This window comes from Medicago sativa, chromosome 8 (genome assembly GCF_051527215.1).
Source record: "Medicago sativa cultivar Bolivia chromosome 8, Bolivia_mono, whole genome shotgun sequence".
In the NCBI taxonomy this organism is placed as follows: Eukaryota; Viridiplantae; Streptophyta; class Magnoliopsida; order Fabales; family Fabaceae; genus Medicago; species Medicago sativa.
In genome coordinates this window covers 30,961,207-30,987,344 of record NC_140756.1, presented here as the reverse complement: position 1 = coordinate 30,987,344, position 26,138 = coordinate 30,961,207, and the positions used below count along the sequence as shown (strand labels likewise).

General features: G+C 34.3%; 2 pseudogenes across 1 annotated transcript; both read left to right on the top strand.

Annotated features, from left to right (window-relative positions):
- Nucleotides 1-10,585: 10,585 nt before the first annotated feature.
- LOC146898352 (protein FAR1-RELATED SEQUENCE 3 pseudogene) lies at nucleotides 10,586-11,440 on the top strand (annotated as a pseudogene).
- A 4,798-nt stretch (nucleotides 11,441-16,238) lies between these two features.
- LOC146898351 (protein FAR1-RELATED SEQUENCE 3 pseudogene) lies at nucleotides 16,239-18,325 on the top strand (annotated as a pseudogene). The gene is made up of 3 exons (XR_015022310.1): nucleotides 16,239-16,321; nucleotides 16,428-16,622; nucleotides 17,032-18,325. The product of XR_015022310.1 is annotated as a protein FAR1-RELATED SEQUENCE 3 pseudogene (transcript).
- The last annotated feature ends 7,813 nt before the right edge of the window (nucleotides 18,326-26,138 follow it).

The window sequence follows — 26,138 nt, the reverse complement described above, 5'->3', positions numbered from 1 at the left end:
GTTATGGAATTTCAGAGTTATCAAACGACAATCGGTAGTAGATTACGCTTTTCTAAGTAATGTCATACTCCAAACATCTTGTACAAATTTTGAAAATCAAACGACTCATTTAAAATAAGAAATATTGTGTTGAGTGAGAAAGCGTAGAAACCATCAAGATCCTTATTGGAAATCCTTATCGTAATCTCTCTCGCTCTCTGCCTGTTTCTTTCCCTTTGCTTTTTAATTCTTAAGTATTCTACAAAGGTTTTATGACCTTTTTTTTTGCTAAATCTTAACTAATAGAGAATTTAATTAGTGTTAGAACATCAATCTGGTTCAATGATCAAAAGATACGAAAGAAAAGCAAACACAGAACGCATGATATACATGTGATTTCAAAGTTCAGCCAATCCAGCTCGATATTGTACTATTAATCATGTTTAAGATTTTATCAGAGCTCTTTATCAGATTAAAAGTTGCACAACCTTAAGATAACATACTCCTGCTAATGATATACTTGAATTGCAAAACTGTGTTATGTGTGATACCTTTGATGAAGATTGCTGTAATATCCCGCCTAACAGTATCGGAATATTACCCGTTGACCGTGTCAGATGAATGTAATTCATGGAAAGTAAGTTAATGGAAAATATTTTTACGAGATGTCAGCTTTTTACGGGAAGAGTATCAGAGTTGTTTTAACACGCTTAAGGCAGGGGCAAAATGGTAATTTCACATGGAAAGGATATTTATTTGATTTTGGGGCAAAATATCTCATTTCCTTCTTATCTTTCTCTCTCTAAGTTGGGATTGCTCTCTCTCCTCTCTTCTCCCTCACGCCCTTTCTCTCTTTCTTTCTCCAAACTTTCTCAAGTTTCTTTCCACCAAAGAATCATGTTAATTGAGGATCTTTCAAGATCTTTGTCACTATGAGCTTGGGAATTGTTGGTTGTCTCTACTCTCTATTCTTCTCTTCTCAAGAAGTGGTTCAAGGATTTAGGGTTTGGTTTTGATCAAGAGGCTAGAGCTTTAAGTTGTTGTCTTGGGAGCTCTTAATGAATATGTTTTATGGGATTGGTGAACAAAGCAAGAAACAACCTTGAAGTTGGATTTGTCTTGAAGTCAAGAGTTAGAGTTGGTTCATGGTATGAAGGAGGAGGTTTCAAGCTAGGTTTCCTTCAAGATCAAGAATCATGGTTCTTGGATTGCAAGAAAGAGCAATAAGATGGATTGGTCTAAGTCAAGGAAGCATGTGTTCAAGCTAAGGTTTTGGCTTGTTTGGACTTGGAACTTTGTGATGCTTCAAGAACTTGATTAGGTGAGTTCCATAGATAGATTTCCCACCCTTTAGGATTATGTTTATGTCATGCTAGAATGTTATGAAAACTATGAAATTCTAGGGTTTTTATCTAGTGTTATGTTGCCCTTTTCTTTGTTATGCTTGCTATGCTTGTGAATGCTTGCTTCCAGACTGTTTTTCAGGTTTCCTATGACCACTAGAGATGTCATATGCCTTGGGACACTTAGTGATGATGATTTTTGGCTTAAAACTACTTTTGTGCAGGTCCTGAACTGCACTAACTCGCCACTGCGAGTACAGAGCTCGCGAGGCGAGCAGGAAGAGTCGAATGGGGGTGGTTGCTCGCCCCAAGCTCGCCACTGTGAGTAGCTACTCGCCACTGCGAGTAAGCTTGCTCGCGAGGCGAGTGAATGGTGGCTGCTGCCCTGTTCGCTCGTCTCGCCTGTTTGTCATGCTCCGGTTCGGCTTTCTCTCACATAAACTTTTATAAATGTAAAACCTTCATAACTAAACCCCAAGGCATAGGTTTTTCAATTAAATCTCTTGTAAGGGCAAGTATTTAACAAGGTAGTAAAACATAACATATGAGAGAAATATGTCATGAATGGGGTAGCAAGATATACTTGAAGTAAGGGAAACTAGAGCCTCGACTTAGTCGTCGAGAACTAGATAGTTAGCAAGAATCCCTAGATGATAAGACGCGAAGCATGTTATCTTCGCACATGATTAAGGATAAGATAGTAAGCATGTTAAGTTGTGGTTTGATTAGTCAATCACTCCACCATGATTAGGTATGTATATGAACAAGTAAGAGTTTACCACTAATCGGTTCGATTAAGGTTCCGAGGTAAACGATCAAGTATGTACATGTTTAATTTATGTATACGATAAGACCATGACTAATAATTAGGTGGCATGTCTCTTGCTATCCACATCAGGGGGATACAAGAGGTTCTCGATCTAAGGGGAACGATTCAAGCCGTAAGGGACCCGCATGTCACTGAAATAAGCAAGACGTAGGTGCTCGTGTCTCTTGTTATCCACGCTAGGGGGATACAGGAGGTTCTCGACCTAAGGGGAACGGTTTAAGCCGCAAGGGACCCGCACGACACCGAGGGAGTCCGATGTACGTACATCGGTCATGTATGGGATTGATCTCGGGGTTACTCCACCCGGGACTATCCGTAAAATGAACCAAGATAATTGTTTGTTCAACGCTAACATAATAATTAATGAACTTAGATACGTTTATGTATGATATGATTATGATTATGTTATGCCCATGATTATGCAAGAGTGAATCCATGCAAGTTTATGTTTAAGAATAAGAGCATTAGATGCTACATGATAAGTACAAGGCATGGAATAGAACAAGTAAAGAACATGATACCGATGACGATCTTAGGTTTCCCCTAATCGTCCGATTTAGAATCGTGCCATGATTATGTTATGTTTAGGCCTTGGTACATAGAGTGTATTCTTGGCAATGCGGTTTTAGACTTCCCCTCGACCGCCATGACACGTATAGGAAGTGAAGCCTATAACAAGTTAAGATAAAACTATGACGGCTCTAGTATGCACTACCATCTAAGTATGCAAGTCCCCACACACGTATAATCAACAGTCAGGTTGTAATGTAGACACGTGGTGACCGTAGGTTTCCCCACGAGGTTGCCTATAGCCTAGGATTTAGGGGAACTCACTGAGACATTATGTCTCATCCCAATCCTTATTTGTTTCAGATATCAAGGTGGACGTCATGGTATTAGCCGGATGGACTTTCAGCAAGAGCTCGTTCGTACCCGGAGCATGGAGAATATGGATTTCAAGGATGTACTTAAGTTATATAGATAAGATATGTTGTATTTGTTATTGCACGAACGCGTTTTGTTGTATGTAAATTCATTCGAAATTTTCATGTTGTATATTTTAATGTATCCAATACTAAATTAAACGCACGTGCTAGACTTTCTAGATACGTCTAGTACGGGTGTTACAATTGCATACTCCTTTTGTCACATCGGTCAGGTAGCAATATCATTTGGAGTCGGAAATTTTTTTATCCAAATTTAGTTTCTATTTTAATTATCAATAGTAGCGCTGTGGCAAATCTTTTTTCAGCTTGCTCAGAAAACTGTGTTATGTGTAATACCTTCGATGAAGATTGCACTGTTTTGTTGTTTGATTTGGATCCTTCGGAACCAAAGTAACAATAAATTGTGGAACAACATTTTGGATATGAGTTATCAAGCAATTGATCAAGCAAAGGTTTGATTAGATGATTGGAATCTTGCACGCTGCAGCAGAGCTGCTGCTGTCACCCTGCAGCACAGTCTGCATTTGCTGTCACAGATGGGATAGTTTCTTGCAGCCGATATAGTCCCAGCTGATGCTGCTGCTATGTTTTCTGATGCAGGGACAAAATTGAAGTTGAAAAAACCGGTTGCAGGTAATTATAAGTGTAATATCAATGCCTTTTTTCAATCAATTTGAATAAGATTGTTATTGGGATTTGTATCCGGGATGATCAAGGTCAATTCATGATTCCTAAAACCAAATGATTTACTCCAATTTGTGATGTGGATATTGGCGAAGCTCTCGATCTTTTATCAGGTTTGCAACAGGTTCATGAATTACATTTATGTCTAAGTTTCTTAGAATGCAAGCAAATGAGGTCACTCATGCTTTAGTAAGAGTAGCCACATCTTTAGCTAATTTCAAAAATATTGATTGACAGTCCTGCTTGTATTAACAATATTTTTATGAACGAAATGCTGAAGTAAGTTTGAGTAAAAAATGATAGTACAGTTAGTGTCAACTTTCCTGAAGAGAAGAAGTTAGCATTATTGTTTAAAGAAAATAAAATATTTCAATAGAAGCACAACTAGGGGAAATGGATTCAATAGTCATAGCAAAGTTTTTTTTTTTTTTTAGAGACACTCATAGTAAAGTTGATAACTTAAGACAGTCATCTATTGAATCTCATCTCTGACCATTTATTATTATAAAGTTCAAACCAATCTTAATTTGCTTTTCATAATTGCTATCTAACAAATCCAATAACTTTTTGTTCAATTAAAATATAATTATTAGTATAACGCAATCCTCGAGTTCACACTCGGTCTTACCATTTTAATTTTACTACTTTCATGATTTTGAACACTTGCGAAAATTGCTATGAGGAAGATAAACTATATCTATCATATCAAGAAAACTCGAAACCTTAATTCCTCAATAAAAACTACAATACGATGAATTGGAAGATAAAAACTAGATTAACGAGGGTTGCACATGGATTACATAGAGATTAGATGAAGAAATACCAGAATTACCAAGTGAAAAAAAAAAAAAGAGAGACAGACATGAATACAACATTAATTAAAATATCTAATTAAAAATATGGAATTTTAAATTACAAGACTACCCATCACTAATATTATATTTGAAATTACATAATTGGCCATCACTTTAAAAGAAAAGGTGGGGTTTTATGGTCCAAAGTGAAAAGTTGCAAAATGCTGTATATATTAGGCAGATAGGGTTTGCAGAACCCTAGCCACTGCTACCCACCTGTTCTTTCCACTGGCCGCTCTTCACTATACATCAACTCACACAGGTTTGCATTGGATCTGAATCCACTTTTTTGCATCAATTCATTTTGGATCTTATTACTTCCGTGTTCTAATTTAATTTCTTATCTGTAACAGATTGTTGCAGCTTCATTGTGACCTGATGATAGTCCTTCTTCGTGATTTTAATTTCTTATCTATGATGTCCTTTCTTTGGTGGTACAATATCGAGTGTGATTTCTTTGATTAAAAAGCGAGAAATTCTGACAGGATGGGATCTGAGGTAAGAAGTTCAAAAGGATGGATCCACAAAATTGGTACTCAGAAATCCACTTAGATTTTATGTTTAGGGCTAATTGATTGAATTCTAGTAATGGCATTCAAGACTTTCATATTTATTGATATTGATTTTGATCATGTATTGAATGATCTTTTACATGGTTACTGATTCATGATATTGATATTTATTGATATTGATATTGATCATGTATAGAAAGTATCATGTATAGATTATGATGTTGATCTTGTTTTGCTTTTCAAATTGGCTACCTCAGCTAATTAAATGTTGAAAAATTTGTTCAACTAGTGCCAATGGAAGATCATTTCGGAAGAGGACTCTTGGAAGTGATGCTCAAAATCTTCTCAAATATTTTCAGAAGATGCTGGGTGAAAACCATGGTCTTGAAGGAAATGATTGGCTTGAAGCAGTGTATAATGCTCGCAAACAATGCTTACTTTCGTGACACATTCTTTGCTGCTTTAACTTCAAAACATGGAGCAAGCTCCTTTTTCGATGGCTATATAAACCAACAGACAACCGTGCCTTTATTCTTTAAGCAGTATGAAAAATGTCTCGAACATTCATTGGAAAAAGAAATTGAAGCGGATTACGAGACCATTTGTACCGAACCATTATTGAAGACTCCGGGCACCAATGGAAAAACAGGCTGCAAATTCATACACTAAGAATATTTTTGCAAAGTTTCAGGAAGAACTCGTGAAAACTTTTGCTTATACTGCAAATAAAATTGAAGATGATGGTGTGGTCCGTAAATACAGGGTTGCAAACTTTCAAGATAATCGCGAGGCATACATGGTCAGTGTTCCGTTAGATATTTCTGGAGCAAAGGCAAATTGTAGCTGTCGAATGTTTGAATACTCAAGTATTCTATGTCGACATATACTGACTGTCTTCACTGTTACAATTATTCTTACTCTTCCATCACACTACATTTTGAAACGCTGGACAAAGAATGTAAAATCCAGTGTTGGAACAGATGAAGAAATACCAGATCCACTCGGCATTGAAAATATCACTTCACGTTTTAATAATTTATGTCGAGAAGCATTAAGCTTGCAGAAGAAGGGGCAGTAGCTGTAGAGACTTATAACGCTGCAAAGGATGCCTTAAGAGAGAATACTAAAAGGGTTAGTGATATGAAGAAAAATGTTGCAAAAGTCGCACCTCCAACTCTGAGCACTCGGGGTAATGTGCCTCTTTATGTAAGTAGGCAAAAGTTCAGGTTTTAGGGATTTCATATACGATATTACTTTATTGATAGTCAAATTGTTGTATAAAATAAGATACCGACGTATCAAATTTGAACGCAGTTGTGATTTATTCCTGCGAAAACTCGTTGTTGTCTCCCTAACTACAACAATAAATAAAAATAAACTTTAATAAAATATTTGAATATGGTGTTTTGGTAAGATTGAGCCACAACACATTTTTACCAAGCATTGAAAAAATTCATGTTTGCCTCAGGTGTAAAGTCATCTACATAACAGAAGGGAGTATCTTTTTGTACAAAATTACTGAAGTTCAAGAATAAATTACTATCCTATACTTTGTGGGTTCTGCATTTCTTTAACTTCCATCCACATATACAACTAAGATGTCGCAATTGGATGGGAGACGACGTGTGGAAACAATTGACGGTATATTGGGAGTTTTCTAGTTTCAGGAAAACATCTGAAACAAATAAAAATAAATCACAATTTTATGTTCAACGCATCCCTTCACACCGGCTGATCAATTACTCATAGTTTGCATTGGAATAGAACGATTTTATAAGTTTTTATTATATTTCATAATTTTGTATTTGAAATTAATGGCACTAAACCTTCTTTTATAATTTACAGAAAAAGGAAAAAGGTGTAGATCCATCATTGATTGAGTTCAATCTGCATTGGAATAGAATGATATTATAAGTCCTTATGCTATGGTTTTGTTTAATTGAATTCTATTGTTCCTCACTATCCTTATTAAGGGTGAAGAGATGGGTGTCTCAGTATCCGTGAACTTATTTTAGGGATAGAAATCTAAAATACAACAAACTTGAGGATGCATTTCAAAATTAACCATTTATATTGCCATGTTAAATCATGCTGTCCATTAAGGTTTTTTTTTTTATGATGAAATACATGTTCCCTCTAATCGTTCATCTTTAATAAAAAAAAACATCATCCAGTTGTTATTTGGTCTGCTTGTTTTAACTATTGTGGGGTTAATTGCTTTAGTAGCCAAGTAGTAGACTTGTTCCCAAACATTTATAACAAGTAATGGAACCAAACTTGTCTTTTTCTTTTTCACCATGTGTTAGGCCTTATTTAAGCCTTAAATGGCTTATCATTTTCAACACTTGATTTGAGTTTTCAAAATGTATTGAGCTTCAAGATACATGCTACATTAATGTTACTATAATTTTTTGGTCAAGATATATGTGATATTAATGTTATTGCATGTGCATTAATATAGCTTTCATTTCGAACACGCTTCTAATTAGAATATTTGATCATTTATGGTGGTTTCTCGACTCTTGTTAGCTTTCAAGATTTATTATTTTTTCCTATGAACAACCAATTTCCTTCTGCATAAATCTTGCTAACGTAGTATGGAGGAGACTTTCTGTTTCAATATCATGTTAACAAAAGAGATGGTTCAGAAACGTAAAAACTTCACTCAACACTAACTTCATTTTTTTATATAATATAATATTGATTATTACTTAGCTTATAGTAGATGTGGGGGTCACCATAATTTAGTGAGAAGCAGGGAAAGTGCCAGAAATTTAGCTTAGGGGGGACCGAGTTGAAAGTATAATTTAGTGAAGAAAAAATAAATTTTCAAATGCATGATCTATACAAGATATTTCATATATTATAAGGAATATTCAAAATTAATAGATATCCAAAATTATAAGAAAATTTAAAGATATAAGAAAGTTGAATATCTTAAGGTTTGTCAGAAAATGACGAGACTAAAATGATATTTGAATAACATTGAAAGAAAATATAAAACAACGAATAGCATTGAAAGAAAATATGAAACAAAGAAAATATTTGAAATCTTTGGTAGTGGTTGATAGTGTGAAAACAAATTTACAGACAATAATTCTATATTTATAAGGGAAATTGCAATGAAGTAACATAAATTGGAATTCTAGTTAAATATTAAGATTCTTCTATAATTTAGAGAAAAAACTCTTCTCTTTATCGGTGTTAAAGATTTTTGTATAATGACAAACATATGGAATCAAAAGAATATCATTATACAGTATTGTATAAAAGTCCACAAAATAAATATTGAGATCGAAAAATATAATAACATACTACTATGGTTTCTTTCTTTCAAAAGTTTGGGGGACCATGGCCATTGCAAGTCCCCCTTCTAGCTTCGTCCCTGGTGAGAAGACAAATCACACAACTGCAGAAAGCATAAAATAGAATTACGCATAGCAAACTACTAGTGTACGTATAGAATAAAAGTAAGCATAAAACTTGAAACATTATTGCAGAAAAACATAAATCAGTCTACTATGTGGGGATTTGGAAGACACAATTTATCTTGTCGTGGAATGGTGATTCATGTTTGAATGACCTACGCTAGAGGTTATGGGAAAGAAGAATCAATTATACATTTGTTTGTAGGGAGTGAGTCTTTTGGCGGTAATTGGGATTTCGTTCTTCATTGGTTAGGTATTTCAACTATTAATCTAGTTGATGTTTTGGAACACGCGGTTCAATTTGGAGTTTCAAATGGTTTCAATAAAGATAATCATGTAGGAGTTCAAGTTGTTTGGTTGGATACTAATTAGATTGTTTGGAAGGAGCACAATTCAAGGATTTTTTTTAATCAAAGAGTTAACATCGGATTGGTTACTAGACCGCATCAAACTTCATTCTTGGTGGCGGTTGAAATCGCATAACTCTTATTCTTTCATCTACTTTCATTTGCGGCGGTCCAACCCTTTGGCTTGTCTTGATTTTAATGCTCTTTTTTGTACCTTTGCGACACTACTTTTGCTATAAAAAGGTGTTTATTTTGTAATATTTTTAGGCCTTAAATGAGAATTGCACATCATTTGAAGGCAAAAAAGAACACAAACACTTATTTTGAGAAAGAAAAAAAAAAGAACTCATACATTTTTTTTGAAGGAAAAAAGGACCCATACATGAACACACAAATTATTTAATAAAAAATATTAAATTCTAAATTACATAACTGCCCATCTTTTTAAAAGAAAAGGAGGTGTTTTTGGTCGAAAGCAAAAAGTTGCTCAGTGCTATATATATATATATATATATATATATATATATATATATATATATATATATATATATATATATATATTAGATAGTTAGGGTTTAGCTGCTACCCACTTTGTCCCATCCATTGGCCGCTCTTCACATTATTTTTTGAAGGCATTCAATCATTTCAACCAAATGTAGACAGAACGTTCTCTTGGTTTAACTACACACAGGTATGCAGATTGGATCTGATTGCATCTATTCATTGTCATTTCTGCCAAATCATTTTATTACTTCCGTGTTCTTATTTTAATTTTTTACTGGAACAACTTGTTGCAGGTTCATTGTGACCTGATGCTATTCCTTGATATGATTTTAATTTCTTGTCGTCACCTGCTATGTCCTTTCTTTGGTGGTTTATTGGTGACATCGTTCAATTTTTCTATTTCATCAACGAGTGTAATTTCTCTGATTAAAAAAGCGGACAGGATGGGATTCAAGTCCAAAGGTCAGAAGGACGGATCGATAAAAATGGTACTCATAAATTTAATTTATGTTATATCTTATGTTTCGAATTGTTAGTTCATCTGATTGTAGTGCAGACATTCAATATTTCGATATTTATTGATTCTGACCAAGTATATAGTCATCGGATGAGTCCTTTTATTTCAATTTTTTAATTCGGATTGTGTTGAACTGCTGATCTTGTTTTGCTTTTCAAATTGGGTGGTGCATGTCATTGCTGCTAATTAAATGTTGTAAAATCTAATCATCTCGTCTCAATTAAAAATACCTAATCCATAACAATAGATACTAATACAATCACATTAAAGTCTCTTGATATTATGCAGTACTTATACAATCACCTAGGTGTCACATTGATTTTTTACTTTTGAAGTACTAAGATGCTTTGATTTTAATTTCTTTGGCAGGTAGATTCTGCAACCATTGACAGATTTTGCTAGGCTATCTTCAGGAGATAGTTTTCAAGGGTTCCTTTAGACTTGAATTGCAATCCACAAGCGTTACACAACAATGGCTTCTCGTATGGTCCTATTCGCCAAACTTTAGATGAAGCAGTGAAGCACATAAAAGATAGAAAAACAGAAACAAAGAGTGTGATGAAGAGTGTGCTGATGCTTTCTCATTGAATGGTTAAGATGTTTTGTGAATGCTTAACCATGGAAGTCTCTTCTAGATAAATATGGTCTTGAAGGAAATGATTGGCTTGAAGCAGTGTATAATACTCGCAAACAATGCTTACTTTCGTGAAACATTCTTTGCTGCTTTAACTTCAAAACATGGAGCAAGCTCCTTTTTCGATGGCTATATAAACCAACAGACAACCGTGCCTTTATTCTTTAAGCAGTATGAAAAATGTCTCGAACATTCATTGGAAAAAGAAATAGAAGCGGATTACGAGACCATTTGTACCGAACAATTATTGAAGTCTCCGGCACCAATGGAAAAACAGGCTGCAAATTCGTACACTAAGAATATTTTTGCAAAGTTTCAGGAAGAACTCGTGAAAACTTTTGCTTATACTGCAAATAAAATTGAAGATGATGGTGTGGTCCGTAAATACAGGGTTGCAAACTTTCAAGATAATCGCGAGGCATACATGGTCAGTGTTCCGTTAGATATTTCTGGAGCAAAGGCAAATTGTAGCTGTCGAATGTTTGAATACTCAAGTATTCTATGTCGACATATACTGACTGTCTTCACTGTTACAATTATTCTTACTCTTCCATCACACTACATTTTGAAACGCTGGACAAAGAATGTAAAATCCAGTGTTGGAACAGATGAAGAAATACCAGATCCACTCGGCATTGAAAATATCATTTCACGTTTTAATAATTTATGTCGAGAAGCCATTAAGCTTGCAGAAGAAGGGGCAGTAGCTGTAGAGACTTATAACGCTGCAAAGGATGCCTTAAGAGAGAGTACTAAAAGGGTTAGTGATATGAAGAAAAATGTTGCAAAAGTCGCACCTCCAACTCCGAGCACTCTGGGTAATGTGCCTCTTTATGTAAGTGGGCAAAAGTTCAGGTTTTAGGGATTTCATTTACGATATTACTTTATTGATAGTCAAATTGTTGTATGAAATAAGATATCGAGGTATCAAATTTGAACGCAGTTGTGATTTATTCCTGCGAAAACTCGTTGTTGTCTCCCTAACTACAACAATAAATAAAAATAAACTTTAATAAAATATTTGAATATGGAGTTTTGGTAAGACTGAGTGAGCCACATCACATTTTTACCAGCATTGAAAATTCATGTTCGCCACAGGTGTAAAGTCATCTACATAAGAGAAGGGAGTATCTTTTTGTACAAAATTACTGAAGTTCAAGAATAACTTACTATCCTATACTTTGCAGGTTCTGCATTTCTTTAACTTCCAGCCACATATACAACTAAGATGTTGCAGTTTGATGGGAGACGATGTGTGGGAACAGTTGACGGTATATTGGGAGTTATCTAGTTTCAGAAAATAACATCTGAAACAAATAAAATAAATCACAAATCTATGTTCAAGGCATCCCTTCACACCGGCTGATCAATTACTCATTGTTTGCATTGGAATAGAATGATATTATAAGTTTTTATTATATTTCATAATTTTGCATTTGAAATTAATAACCTTCTTTTATAAGTCCTTATGCTATGGTTTTGTTTAATTGAATTCTATTGTTCCTCACTATCCTTATTAAGGGTGAAGAGATGGTGTCTCAGCATCCCTGAACTTATTTTAGGGATAGAAATCTAAAATACAAAAAACCAGTATCTAACATTATCACTCACAAAACTTGAGGATGCCATTTCAACTGAAATTGAAAATTGACCATTTCTATTGCCATGTTAAATCATGCTGACATTAAAGTTTTTATTATTATGAAATATAACGGCTACATGTTCCCTCTAATCGTTCATCTTTAATAAAGAAAAAAACGCATCATCCAGTTGTTATTTGGTTTGCTTGTTTTTAACTATTGTGGGGTTATACTTGTTCCCAAACATCTATAACAAGTAATGGAACCAAACTTGGTTCTTTGGTCACCAACAGATTCTAAATAAAACAATCAAAATTACATTTGATAATAAATTCGATAATATTTAATTTGATTTAATTGTTAAATTTATTGATCAAATGGTGAAAATTAACTACGGCATACAAGACTTATCTTACTTGTGCATCATAATTTTTAGAGGAAATTACATTAACCTCCCCTGAGGTTTATGTTAATATACCCCACCTCCCCTCTATTTGTTCACTTAACAACAACACCCCTTGCTGTTAAACTCCCATCCACCTTCTGTTAAAATTACATGTTTTCTCTTTTTAACATCAATAATACACAGCTCCTACAAAAAAAATTAGTAAATTAAAAGCCCAGAAAATCATAGAGGCATGGAAGAGGCCACAACAAGTCCAGGGATCATAATTTATATTTAGTTGCATTTTTTATGTCTCAAACAAATTGGTTACCTCTTAGATTTACCTGTACGTGTTTTATTGGATCTAAAGTTTCTCACAAATGAATTGGATAATTCTATACACAATCATGGGCTACACTTGATTTGTATGGGAAAAATAACCCACAAATAATTGGAGTAAATTATTACAAAAATATGTGTGAATTCCTTACTCAAAAATATTTGTATATGAGCTTGTCAACCCTTGTTTCTGTTTCAAGTTCATCTCACTGACATTGTTTACCAGAAATTGATCGAGGGCTTCTCTATATTACCATTTTACAATCAATTCTATAAATTTTGTATCATTCCATCGCATGTAGAGCAAGATAGTCTGAAAATGGTTGCAAAGAGAGAAGCTAGAGTTCGGTCATTGAATCAAATGATCATATGAAGCCAAATTCATATTGATGCATAAAGATGTTTTTAGTTTTGACAGAATAATCACGGTGTTAAGTTGTAAGGGGTCTATCTATCCATTTTAAGATATCTTGGGGGAGGTTAGTGTCAAGTTTAAAACTAGAGGGGATGTTTGTGTCGTTTGAAGAGACCTTAGGGGAGGTCAGTGTAATTTTTCCTAATTTTTATGATTACACAAAACGTCGAGAGAGCCTATCAAAATATATATGACATAAAAAAAGAGTCTATCGTAACAATTAAAAGATAATAAATTTTATGTGTACATAGGTTTTTTTCTTTTTTACTTAGAGAAGCTTTGTGAGTGACCGAAACGTTTATGCTAAAACCCTAGCTGCCACTGCTGCCATGAATAGTTTTGTTTAACCATGGGTGTATGTATGCATCTTCCATTCTTCAACGCTAGATTTCATTCCATTTAATTTCATTTCTTTCTGTTTTTCCTGATATTGGCTAAATCAATCTCCACTTTTACAGAACACCAAAGATGCAGTCTTGGTTGAAGATGGCCTTTATTTCTTCATCATCTACTATTGTTTTCTTTGTTTGGTCTTTCATCATCAATTATATTCTTTTCATTTTACCGAATGTGATTTATTCGATTAATCTTGTATGTATAAAAAAGTATGTATACTTGAAACCATCCGAAATCCAAAGTACCGTGTTGTTACTACCAAATGGAAACTTAACACCAATTGGATCAAAATCGAATTTCAAGACTTTTGACAAACCATCCATCAACAACAAACCCAACAAACTCGCTTCAATTTGCAAGGAAAATTTTGATCAATCTTAAATGGAAATTGTTCGAAGGAAAATGTCAATGAAGTACTTTCTGTCATGTATCAACGCCATTTCATATTTATGTGTTTTTCTTTTTCACATTTCATGGCTTTGTCCTTTTCTTTTTCACCATGTGTTAGGCCTTATTTAAGCCTTAAATGGCTTCTCATTTTCAACACTTGATTTGAGTTTTTTCAAAATGTATTAAGCTTCAAGATACATATGCTACATTAATGTTACTGTAATTTTTTGTCAAGATATATGTGATATTAATGTTATTGCATGTGCATTAATATAGCTTTCATTTCGAACACGCTTCTAATTTGAATATTTGATCATTTATGGTGGTTTCTCGACTCTTGTTAGATTTCAAGATTTATTATTTTTTCCTATGAACAACCAATTTCCTTCTGCATAAATCTTGCTAACATAGTATGGAGGAGACTTTCTGTTTCAATATTTGTGTTGTTAACAAAAGAGATGGTTTAGAAACGTAAAAATTTCACTCAACACTAACTTCATTTTCTTATATAATATAATATTGATTATTACCTAGCTTATGCACACTCTAGTAGATGTGGGGGTCACCATAATTTAGTGAGAAGCAAGGAAAGTGCCAGAAATTTAGCTTAAGGGGGACCGAGTTGAAAGTATAATTTAGTGAAGAAAAAATAAATTTTCAAATGCATTATAAGGTATATTCAAAATTAATAGATATCCAAAATTATAAGAAAATTTAAAGATATAAGAAAGTTGAATATCTTAAGGTTTGTCAGAAAATGACGAGACTGAAATGGTATTTGAATAACATTGAAAGAAAATATAAAACAACGAATAGCATTGAAAGAAAATATGAAACAAAGAAAATATTTGAAATCTTTGGTAGTGGTTGAGAGTGTGAAAACAAATTTACAAACAAATTTATAGACAATAATTCTATATTTATAAGGGAAATTGCAATGAAGTATCATAAATTGGAATTCTAGTTAAATATTAAGATTCTTCTATAATTTAGAGAAAAAACTCTTCTCTTTATCGGTGTTAAAGATTTTTGTATAATGACAAACATATTGAATCGAAAGAATATCATTATACATTATTGTATAAAAGTCCACAAAATAAATATTGAGATCGAAAAATATAATAACATACTACTATGGTTTCTTTCTTTCAAAAGTTTGGGGGACCGTGGCCATTGCAAGTCCCCCTTCTAGCTTCGTCCCTGGTGAGAAGACAAATCACACAACTACAGAAAGCATAAAATAGAATTACGCATAGCAAACTACTAGTGTACGTATAGAATAAAAGTAAGCATAAAACTCGAAACCTTATTGCAGAAAAACATAAATCAGTCTACTATGTGGGGATTTGGAAGAGACAATTTATCTTGTCGTGGAATGGTGATTCATGTTTGAATGACCTACGCTAGAGGTTACGGGAAAGAAGAATCAATTATACATTTGTTTGAAGGGAGTAAATCTTTTGGCGGTAATTAAGATTTCGTTCTTCATTGGTTGGGTATTTCAACTATTAATCTAGCTGATGTTTTGGAACACGCGGTTCAATTTGGAGTTTCAAATGGTTTCAATAAAGACAATCGTCTAGGAGTTTAAGTTGTTTGGTTTGATACTAATTAGATTGTTTGGAAGGAGCGCAATGCAAGAATTTTTTTTAATCAAAGAGTTAACGTTGGATTTGTTACTGGACCGCATCAAACTTCATTCTTGGTGGGGGTTGTGTTGGTCCAACCCTTTGGCTTGTCTTGATTTTAATGCTATTTTTCGTCCCTTTGCGACACTACTTGTGCTATAAAGAGATGTTTATTTTGTAGTAATATTTTTAGGCCATAAATGAGAGTTGCACATCATTTGAAGGCAAAAAAGAACACAAACATTTATTTTGAGAAAGAAAAAAAAGAACTCGTACATTTTTTTTTGAAGGAAAAAAGGACTCATACATGAATACACAAATTATTTAATAAAAAATATTAAATTCTAAATTACATAACTTCCCATCTTTTTAAAAGAAAAGGAGGTGTTTTTGGTCCAAAGCAAAAAGTTTCTCAATGCTATATATATATATATATATATATATATATATATATATATATATATATATATATATATATATATATATATATATATATTAGATAGTTAGGGTTTGGATAGGGACCCTAGCCGCTGCTACCCACTTTGTCCCATCCATTGGCCGCTCTTCACATTATTATCTGCAGTCAATCATTTCAACCAAATACACACAGGTATGCGGCTTGGATCTGATTGCATCTATTCATTGTCATTTCTGACAAAACATTTTATTACTTCCGTGTTCTTATTTTAATTTTTTACTGGAACAACTTGTTGCAGGTTCATTGTGACCTGATGCTATTCCTTGATATGATTTTAATTTCTTGTCTTCACCTGCTATGTCCTTTCTTTGGTGGTTTATTGGTGACATGGTTCAATTTTTCTATTTCATCAACGAGTGTAATTTCTCTGATTAAAAAAGAAGACAGGATGGGATTCAAGTCCGAAGGACAGAAGGACGGATCGATCAAAATGGTACTCATAAATTTAATTTACTATAGATTTTTTGTTTCGAATTGTTAATTCATCTAATTGTAGTGCAGACGTTCAATATTTCGATATTTATTGATTCTGATCAAGTATATAATTATCGTTTACATGGTTATGAGTAGTTTTATTTCATTTTTTTAATTCGGATTGTGTTGAACTGCTGATCTTGTTTTGCTTTTCGAATTGAGTGGTGCATGTCATTGCTGCTAATTAAATGTTGTAAAATCTAATCATCTCGTCTCAATTAAAAATACCTAATCCATAACAATAGATACTGATACAATCACATTAAAGTCTCTTGATATTATGCATTACTTATACAATCACCTAGGTGTCACATTGATTTTTTTATTTTTGGAGTACTAAGATGCTTTGATTTTAATTTCTTTGGCAGGTAGATTTTGCAACCATTGACAGATTTTGCTAGGCTATCTTCGGGAGATAGTTTTCAAGGGTTCCTTTAGACTTGAATTGCAATCCACGAGCGTTACACAACAATGGCTTCTCGTATGGTCCTTTTCGCCAAACTTTAGATGAAGCAGTGAAGCACATAAAACATAGAAAAACAGAAACAAAGAATGTGATGAAGAGTGTGCTGATGCTTTCTCATTGAATGGTTAAGATGTTTTGTGAATGCTTAACCATGGAAGTCTCTTCTAGATAAATATGGTCTTGAAGGAAATGATTGGCTTGAAGCAGTGTATAATGCTCGCAAACAATGCTTACTTTCGTGACACATTCTTTGCTGCTTTAACTTCAAAACATGGAGCAAGCTCCTTTTTCGATGGCTATATAAACCAACAGACAACCGTTCCTTTATTCTTTAAGCAGTATGAAAAATGTCTCGAACATTCATTGGAAAAAGAAATAGAAGAGGATTACGAGACCATTTGTACCGAACAATTATCGAAGACTCCGGCACCAATGGAAAAACAAGCTGCAAATTCGTACACTAAGAATATTTTTGCAAAGTTTCAGGAAGAACTCGTGAAAACTTTTGCTTATACTGCAAATAAAATTGAAGATGATGGTGTGGTCCGTAAATACAGGGTTGCAAACTTTCAAGATAATCGCGAGGCATACATGGTCAGTGTTCCGTTAGATATTTCTGGAGCAAAGGCAAATTGTAGCTGTCGAATGTTTGAATACTCGGGCATTCTATGTCGACATATACTGACTGTCTTCACTGTTACAAATATTCTTACTCTTCCATCACACTACATTTTGAAACGCTGGACAAAGAATGTAAAATCCAGTGTTGGAACAGATGAAGAAATACCAGATCCACTCGGCATTGAAAATATCACTTCACGTTTTAATAATTTATGTCGAGAAGCCATTAAGCTTGCAGAAGAAGGGGCAGTAGCTGTAGAGACTTATAACGCTGCAAAGGATGCCTTAAGAGAGAGTACTAAAAGGGTTAGTGATATGTAGAAAAATGTTGCAAAAGTCACACCTCCAACTCCGAGCACTCGGGTAAATGTGCCTCTTTATGTATGTGGGCAAAAGTTCAGGTTTTAGGGATTTCATTTACGATATTACTTTAATGATAGTCAAATTGTTGTATGAAATAAAATACTGACGTATCAAGTTTGAACGCAGTTGTGATTTATTCCTGCGAAAACTTGTAGTTGTCTCCCTAACTACATCAATAAATAAAAATAAAACTTTAATAAAATATTTGAATATGGAGTTTTGGACAGACTGAGCTACAACACATTTTTACCAAGCATTGAAAAAATTCATGTTTGCCACAGGTGTAAAGTCATCTACATAAGAGAAGGGAGTATCTTTTTTGTACAAAACTACTGAAGTTCAAGAATAAATTACTATCCTATACTTTGCAGGTTCTGCATTTCTTTAACTTCCAGCCACATATACAACTAAGATGTCGCAGTTGGATGGGAGACTTCGTGTGGGAACAATTGACAGTATATTGGGAGTTCTCTAGTTTAAGAAAAACATCTGAAACAAATAAAATAAATCACAATTCTATGTTCAATGGATTCCTTCACTCCGGCTGATCAATTACTCATTGTTTGCATTGTGGTACTAAACCTTCTTTTATAATTTACAGAAAAAGGAAAAAAGTGTAGATCCATCATTGATTGAGTTCTATTTTCGTACCCGTGTTGAACCTGCTATATGTTGAGTTCTATAAGAATCAATTACTCATTTGGTCTGCTTGTTTTAACTATTGTGGGGTCAATTACTTTAGTAGCCAAGTATTAGGGCCATGACAGAGGATCCTGCGTTGTCTCTATTTTCTTATCTGCTAAGACATAAATTTGCATGTATGATATCAAGCTAAAATACATTCTTAATCTGGTTACATTTCATTTTAGTTTATTTAACTAATTTTGTAGCGATATCAACTAATTTGAGCAAATTAGTCAAATAGATAGATAGATTTGAGCAAATTTATTTAGTCAAATAACAGAAAAATGAGTGTAAAATTCAGTGATGTATTTTAACGGAATAGTATTCTTTGAGCAGATAGAAGATTTGGTTTATGTTTCAATCAGCTCAAATTGGATGATGATGACTTAAACAAAGCTTGATTTTTCATGTTATTTGACTTATAAGATGAATGATTTTGTAAGGTCTTTCGACGCTGTTTACATTGTTTCATATGATGCTTTAATTTCAATTTCAGTTTGGATTACTTGAAAGTATGATTGGTTTAATGTGGTTACTATGGAATCAGACTTGTTTATTGTTATCGATTTTACCTTTGTTGTTATTTGAATTGTGTGATGATTTGGTAGCTTTACCTCATTATCATAAGTTATCGATTTTACCTTTGTTGTTATTTGATATTGGTGACTTGGGACCTTGGAGGGTGCTTCTTTTATGGCCTCAGATTTGTTTCTCATTGGTGTCAATTTCGGAGGCTAATTTGACATCTTAAAAAAAAAAAAATTAAATAGTTTATGGTTCAGTTTATTTCATTTTATGAATTCAATTATGCTCTTGATTTTGTTTTGCTTTTGAAATTGGCTAGAAAATGTCATGTCCGCAAATTAAATGCTGAAAAGTATGATTGCCTCTTGTTTAAGTGGAAAGTACCTAATGAATTAGGAATAGTGTGGCCGGACAAAAAAAATTGCCATTTTGAAATTTTTTAAAGGCCAAATTCCACCCGCAATCCTTTTTTATATGATTATAACAAGATAGTCATTTAAGTACCTAATGAACAAGTTATTTTGTTACAAATTAGTCATTTAATTCATAATATATATTATCCTATTTCGTCAAACTCATTTAGAAAGTGTTTATAAGGACATTTAATGTTAAATTAGTATGTCAAAATTCACCGCTCTCAAAAGCTAGGGTACATAGGTGTGTTATTCTATTTTTTGATTTAAAATAGAATTGATCGATTAATTGATTTATAATATTGTTGATGAAATGTTTATTTGTAAAATTAAGATTGAATTCAAAAAACAAGAAGAAAATGTGTGTAAGTAATCATGTTTGACGTTATTAAGAACTTTTGGACCTAGCTCCTCAATGATAAATGGTTCATAAACACATTTTAACTAAGTTTCCTGAAAAATGGGTGACAGTGTAAATATTCTACAACTTAAAGACCAATTTATAACAAAAAGAAACTTAAATGATCCATTCATTATAAAATAACTTGAAGGATCGCGGGAGGTATTTGACCTTTTTTGAACATAAAACCAATTGTTAAATAGTAGCTATGGTCGCAGCGGGGGGTTTGGACATATTGATATATTGTCCATGATACTCTATTTAGTACAAAATGTTGTGAAAACAGTCCTAGAAAAGGAACCATGGACCAGAAATGTTTTATGTTCTAACTTGGAGTTTAATTATGCCTAAGTTTCCTCTATAGCCTCTATGTTTTATGAAATTTTTTGTTATGTGATTTGATCTTTGATTATTGATGAAAAATATTGAAATTATTTTTCTTATCTCCATTCATAAAGATTTTAACGCTTGGGCTTGTTTAAATTGATTTACAGTTCATATTGTAAAATGGAAATTGAGTTTATTAAAACTTTGAGATAAACAATTATTACATTTGTAGTATAGGAATAGAGGCAAACCCTTGACCCTAATTTAGAATTAACGACTATGTCACTAATGAATTAGAGCAAGAATATTTTAGAGAATTCGTTATTAATTAGATAAATGGATTCAATTGTCATAGCCAAGTTTTTTTTTTTTTTTTGAGAGATAGTCATAGTAAAGTTAATAACTTAAGACAGTCATCTATTGACTCTCATCTCTGACCATTTATTATTATAAAATTCAAACCAATCTTAATTTGCCTTTCATAATTTCTATATATCTAACATATCCAATAACTTTTTATTCAATTAAAATATAATTATTATTCGACAGTATAACGCAATCCGGGAGTTCACTTTTAGTTTTACCATTTCAATTATACTACTTTCATGATTTCAAACACTTGCGAAAATTGCTGAGGAAGAGAAACTATATCTTTGTCATATCAAGAAAACACGAAACCTTAATTATTTCAGAAAACATAATGTGCCTACAATATTAGGAATTGAAAGATAAAAACTAGATTAACGAGGGTTGCACATGTATTACATAGAGATTAGATGAAGAAATACCAGAATTACCAAGTGCAAAAAAAAAACCGAGAGACAGACATGAATACAACAAAATGTCTAATAAAAAATATGGAATTTTAAATTAGAAAATTATCCATCACTAATATATATTTGAAATTGTAATATCCCGCCTGTCAGTATCGGTATATTATCCGTTAATCGTGCCAGAGGAAATAATTCATGAAAAGTAAGTTAATGGTTAATATTTTATCAGATGTCAGTTTTTACGGGAAAAGTATCAAAGTCGTTTTAAACACGCTTGAGGCAAGGGCAAAATGGTAATTTCACATGGAAAGGATATTTAATTGGTTTTATCCCAAAAATATCTCATTTTCTCCCTTATCTTCTCTCTCTAAGTTGAAGAACATTTCACTCTCCCTTCTCTCTTCTCTCTCACGTCTCTTTCTCTCTTCCTCTCCATCAAACCTTCTCAAATCTTCTTCTTCCCTAACAAGATTTTATGCTTTGATCTCCCATGTTGTCCTAAGTTTGAGAAGCTTGGGGTTTTGCTTGAATCTCTCCTTTTCTCTCTAGAAACTTATCTCATCTCTTTCTCTTTGAGGTAGCAATTTCTCCAAGTTTGTGGAAGTGGTGAGTTAAGTATGGATTGCTAGCAACTAGTGAGCAAGAATCAACCTTGGTTTTGGATAGAAGCTTTGAGAACATCTTGTGATCAAGAATTAGGGTTATGGTGAAGAAATCTTTGGGTTGGAATAAAAATGATCAAGCAAGGATAATGATGTCTTATATTGCAAGAAATATCAAGATGGTTTTGGTTTGAGCAAAGGAAGCAAGTGATCACAAACTAGGGTTTTGTCATGGTTGAGCTTGGAGCTTGGAATTGTTACAAGAACTTGTTTAGGTGAGTTCCATAGATAGTTTTCCCACCCTTTGGGACCATGATTATGCCATGTTAGATTAATATGAAAACTATGAAATTCTAGGGTTTATGTAAGATGATAGTTGCCCCTTCTCTTGCCATGCATACTACACATGTTAATACTTACCATGTAAATGTTTTACAAGTTTCCTATGACCTCTAAGAGTCATGACATGCTTAGAGACACTTGGATTGAGGTTTTTGGGTCAAAAATACCATTCTTAAGTGTTCTGGACTGTCATAACTCGTCGGGGCGAGCTATTACTTGCCACAGCGAGCAGAAAGGGCAGAGCCAAAGGTTTTGCTCGCCTCCTACTCGCCATGGCGAGCAGCTGCTTGCCTCCCACATGAAGTTACTCGCCTAGGCGAGCAAGTGGTGCCTTCTGGTACTGCTTGCTCGTTTCAGGCAGATTCGGTGTTTTCGTACCGGATTCTTTTGTGTAGTCTTTTATAAAAGTAAACCCCTCAAACCAAGGTCCTAAATGGTAATCAAGGAAAGAAAAATTTTTATGATAAAGAGGCAAGTATTAAGCTTGTTAGTAAGGCATGGCATACGAGCGAATCATGTCATGAATCGGGTAGGCAAGTAACTCATTAAGCAAGGGAAAAACTAGAGCCTCGACATAGTAGTCGAGAACTAGCAAGATAGCAAGAATCCCTAGAATGATAAGACGCGAAGCATGTTATCTTCGCACATGAACAAGAATAAGATAGCAAGTATGTTAAGCCATGGATTGATTAGTTAATCTCTCCACCATGATCAAGTATTAGCATGACAAGTATGAATTTACCGCTAATCGGATCGATCAAGGTTCCGAGGTAAATATGTAAGCATGAATAGGTTTAACCTACTCGAACGACAAGACCATGATTAATGTAATGTAGGTGGCATGTCTCTTGCTATCCACGCCAGGGGGATACAAGCGGTTCTTGTAATGAGAACGATTCAAGCCGTAAGGGACCCGCATGTCACCGAGTAAACAAGACGTAGGTGCTCTTGTCTCTTGTTATCCACATCAGGGGGATACGGGAGGTTCTTGACTCAAGGGGAATGGTTCAAGTCGTAAGGGACCCGGACGACGATCGAGGAAGTCCGATGTACGTACATCGGTCATGTATGGGATTGTTCTCGGGGTTACTCCACCCGGGGCTCTCCGTAAAATGAATCAAGATAATGATTGTTTGTTCAACGCTAACCTAATAAATGAACTTATGTACGACCATGCATGTTATGATTATGATTATTCAAGAATGTTTTCATGTATGATCATGTTAAGAACAAGAGCACTAGATGCTATTAGACAAGTACAAGTCATGAATAGAACAAGTAAAGAACATGATACTGATGACGATCTTAGGTTTCCCCTAATCGCCCAGTTTAGATTCGTGTCATGACATGTTATGTTTAGGCCTCGATACGTAGAGCGTATTCTTGGCAATGCGGTCCTAGATTCCCCCTCGGTCGCCATGACACGTATAGGAAGTGAAGCCTATAACATGTAAGATAAGCCTATGACGGGTCTAGCATGCACTACCGTCTAGGAAACATGACCACACACGTATAATCAACCGCCAGGTTGAATTGTAGACACGTGGTAACCGTAGGTTTCCCCTGAGGTTACCTATAGCCTAGGATTTAGGGGAACTCACTGAGACATTATGTCTTATCCCAATCCTTATTTGTTTCAGATAAACGGGTTGGACGGCAAGCTAGTAGCCAAATGGATGTTTCAACAAGTGATCGTTCGTTCCCGCATGAGGATGTTATGGATTTCAAGGACGTATTTATTATGCTTTAGAAAAGATGAGTAGCTTATCTTTGTACGAACGCATGTTGTTGTAAATAATATTCATTCGAAGTTTTATTGTTGTATATTTTAATGTATCCAGTACTAAACTTAACGCACGTGCTAGACTTTCTAGATACGTCTAGTATGGGTGTTACATTTGGTATCAGAGCAGGTCGATTCAGACCCTGCCTTGGGTCATTAAGTTACAACAAAGGTAGTGGGACCATTGGGTTCCTGGTAAATGTTCTATTTGTTGATGTTAGTTGAGCCTGATCAACTCAATTTAAGATTCAACGATTAGAACAGATGCCTGAGAACTGAATAGGACCCAGGAGGAACGAAGTATGTGATGAAGAAACACTGAAAGTGCGAGTTCAGAAGTTTGATCGTGCCAAAAGGTGGCCGGTGAACTAAGCAAGTAGAAGTGTGAATCCTCCAGGAATGTAAGGCATGTTAAGAAGGGACGTTCCGACAATGTCGGGTAAGATGTTAGTGATACTTCGTGTACCCGTAAGTGCAGAAGATGGATATATATAAGCATGACCGAAAGTTTCGGTAAGAGTTGTTGTTGGAACGAGTTTATGATATTCTGGGATGCCAGAACAATGCTACAAGATATTGAGAAGTCGACATATGTTGACGGAGTCAGCAGGCTCTCAGGAATAACATTATATGAATGGAGTTAAGGACATATATGTTCGGAAATTTATGTAAGTGGCAACGTAAAGAGGTAAGCTATTCGTAGTAGAGGAAGTTTTATGTTATCAGGATCAAGGCATTGATTTCTGACGTGCCAAGAATTTTAACGAAAAAGGTTGATGTTGCCGTGCATATGTTATAGAATATTTCATGATGCTAGGAATGAATGATGTGCATTGTATACTTGAGAATAAAAAAAAAATTCATGCAAAGAATGTTTTCTGAAAAATAGAGTTGGAGAAGCTCACCAATAGCGAACCTGGGACGAAACTTTCCATTTTTATGAAACCTACCAGTTCGTTCCTATGGTCTGCAATGAATATTGGGGAGATGTCTTCACAATAATCTTTTATGTGATGAAAATCTTTTATGACATCAAGTAATGAATGCATATCATACTCTAAGATTTCCAAGGAAAAAGGCATGGTCAACCATCAACGAAATCGATATGGTTTAAGGTAGCTTTGGAAATTAATGTGTTAAGAGTCAAGAACGAGCCAAAATCAAGAGTATAGAAGTTCCGGCATTTAGAAGGAAAGTCACAGATGTTTATGGATGAGGTATGAAGTAAGAAGTTAAAGTGGTGCAAAGTTATAAGAAATCACAAGGTTCACGGATTATGTGGAATTATGACGTATCTCTCAAACCTATGTTTTGCTTAATAGACTTGCTAAGGCTCGATATGATGTTGAATCATAAAGTTTAAATAATTTTAGAAAGATTTACGCGTATGGGTGATTGAAGTTGACATTTTGAAAATTCACGAGATTTTCTAGGAACCGGTTTGCTACGACACTCGTAGAGCGAGCTAGACTCATTAGAATCTAGATTTGATGACACGTATGTGTTATCTGTTGGAACAAAATGTGTTTAACAATGAACCTTAAAAAGTTTTGATGATAACAAGGTATTAAAAATTGTAAATTGGACTAGCTAATATTTGTTCAAGTGTACAGGACCACAGTTAAAAAAAGTTACATCATTGATTGGTTCTGAATGAGCAAATAAAGAGCAAAAGAAAATGAAGCTTAGATGATTCTGAAGGCAATACGCTCCTGAAAGTAAAAGCGCTCCTGAAGTCAAGCTGCTCCTGAAGAAATAGCGCTCCTGAAGTAAAGCTGCTCCTGAAGAATAGTGCTCCTGAAGAAGTAGTGCTCCTGAAGAATAGTGCTTCTGAAGACAAGAGGTCCAGAAGCCACATCATCAGAAGCTGCACCATCAGAAGCTGCAGAAGCTGCACCATCAGAAGCTGCAGAAGCTGCATCATCAGAAGCTGCCTCATCAGAAGTCATTTCACCAGAAGCTGAAGATCAACTGGATTTGCAGAAGATTCAAAGATTGAAGAATCTACATTGCAAAAGCTGTCTATTGGTTTCGAAAACACAGCAGAAAATTAGTGGAACTTTGCAACGGTCATTTCAAAGGTGTTTGAAGGCATGTGCTTGCAATTTGGATGAAAGCGTTGACATTGTACTTTGTACAAATTATACAACCACGTTCTCCACTACTCTGTTTTGTG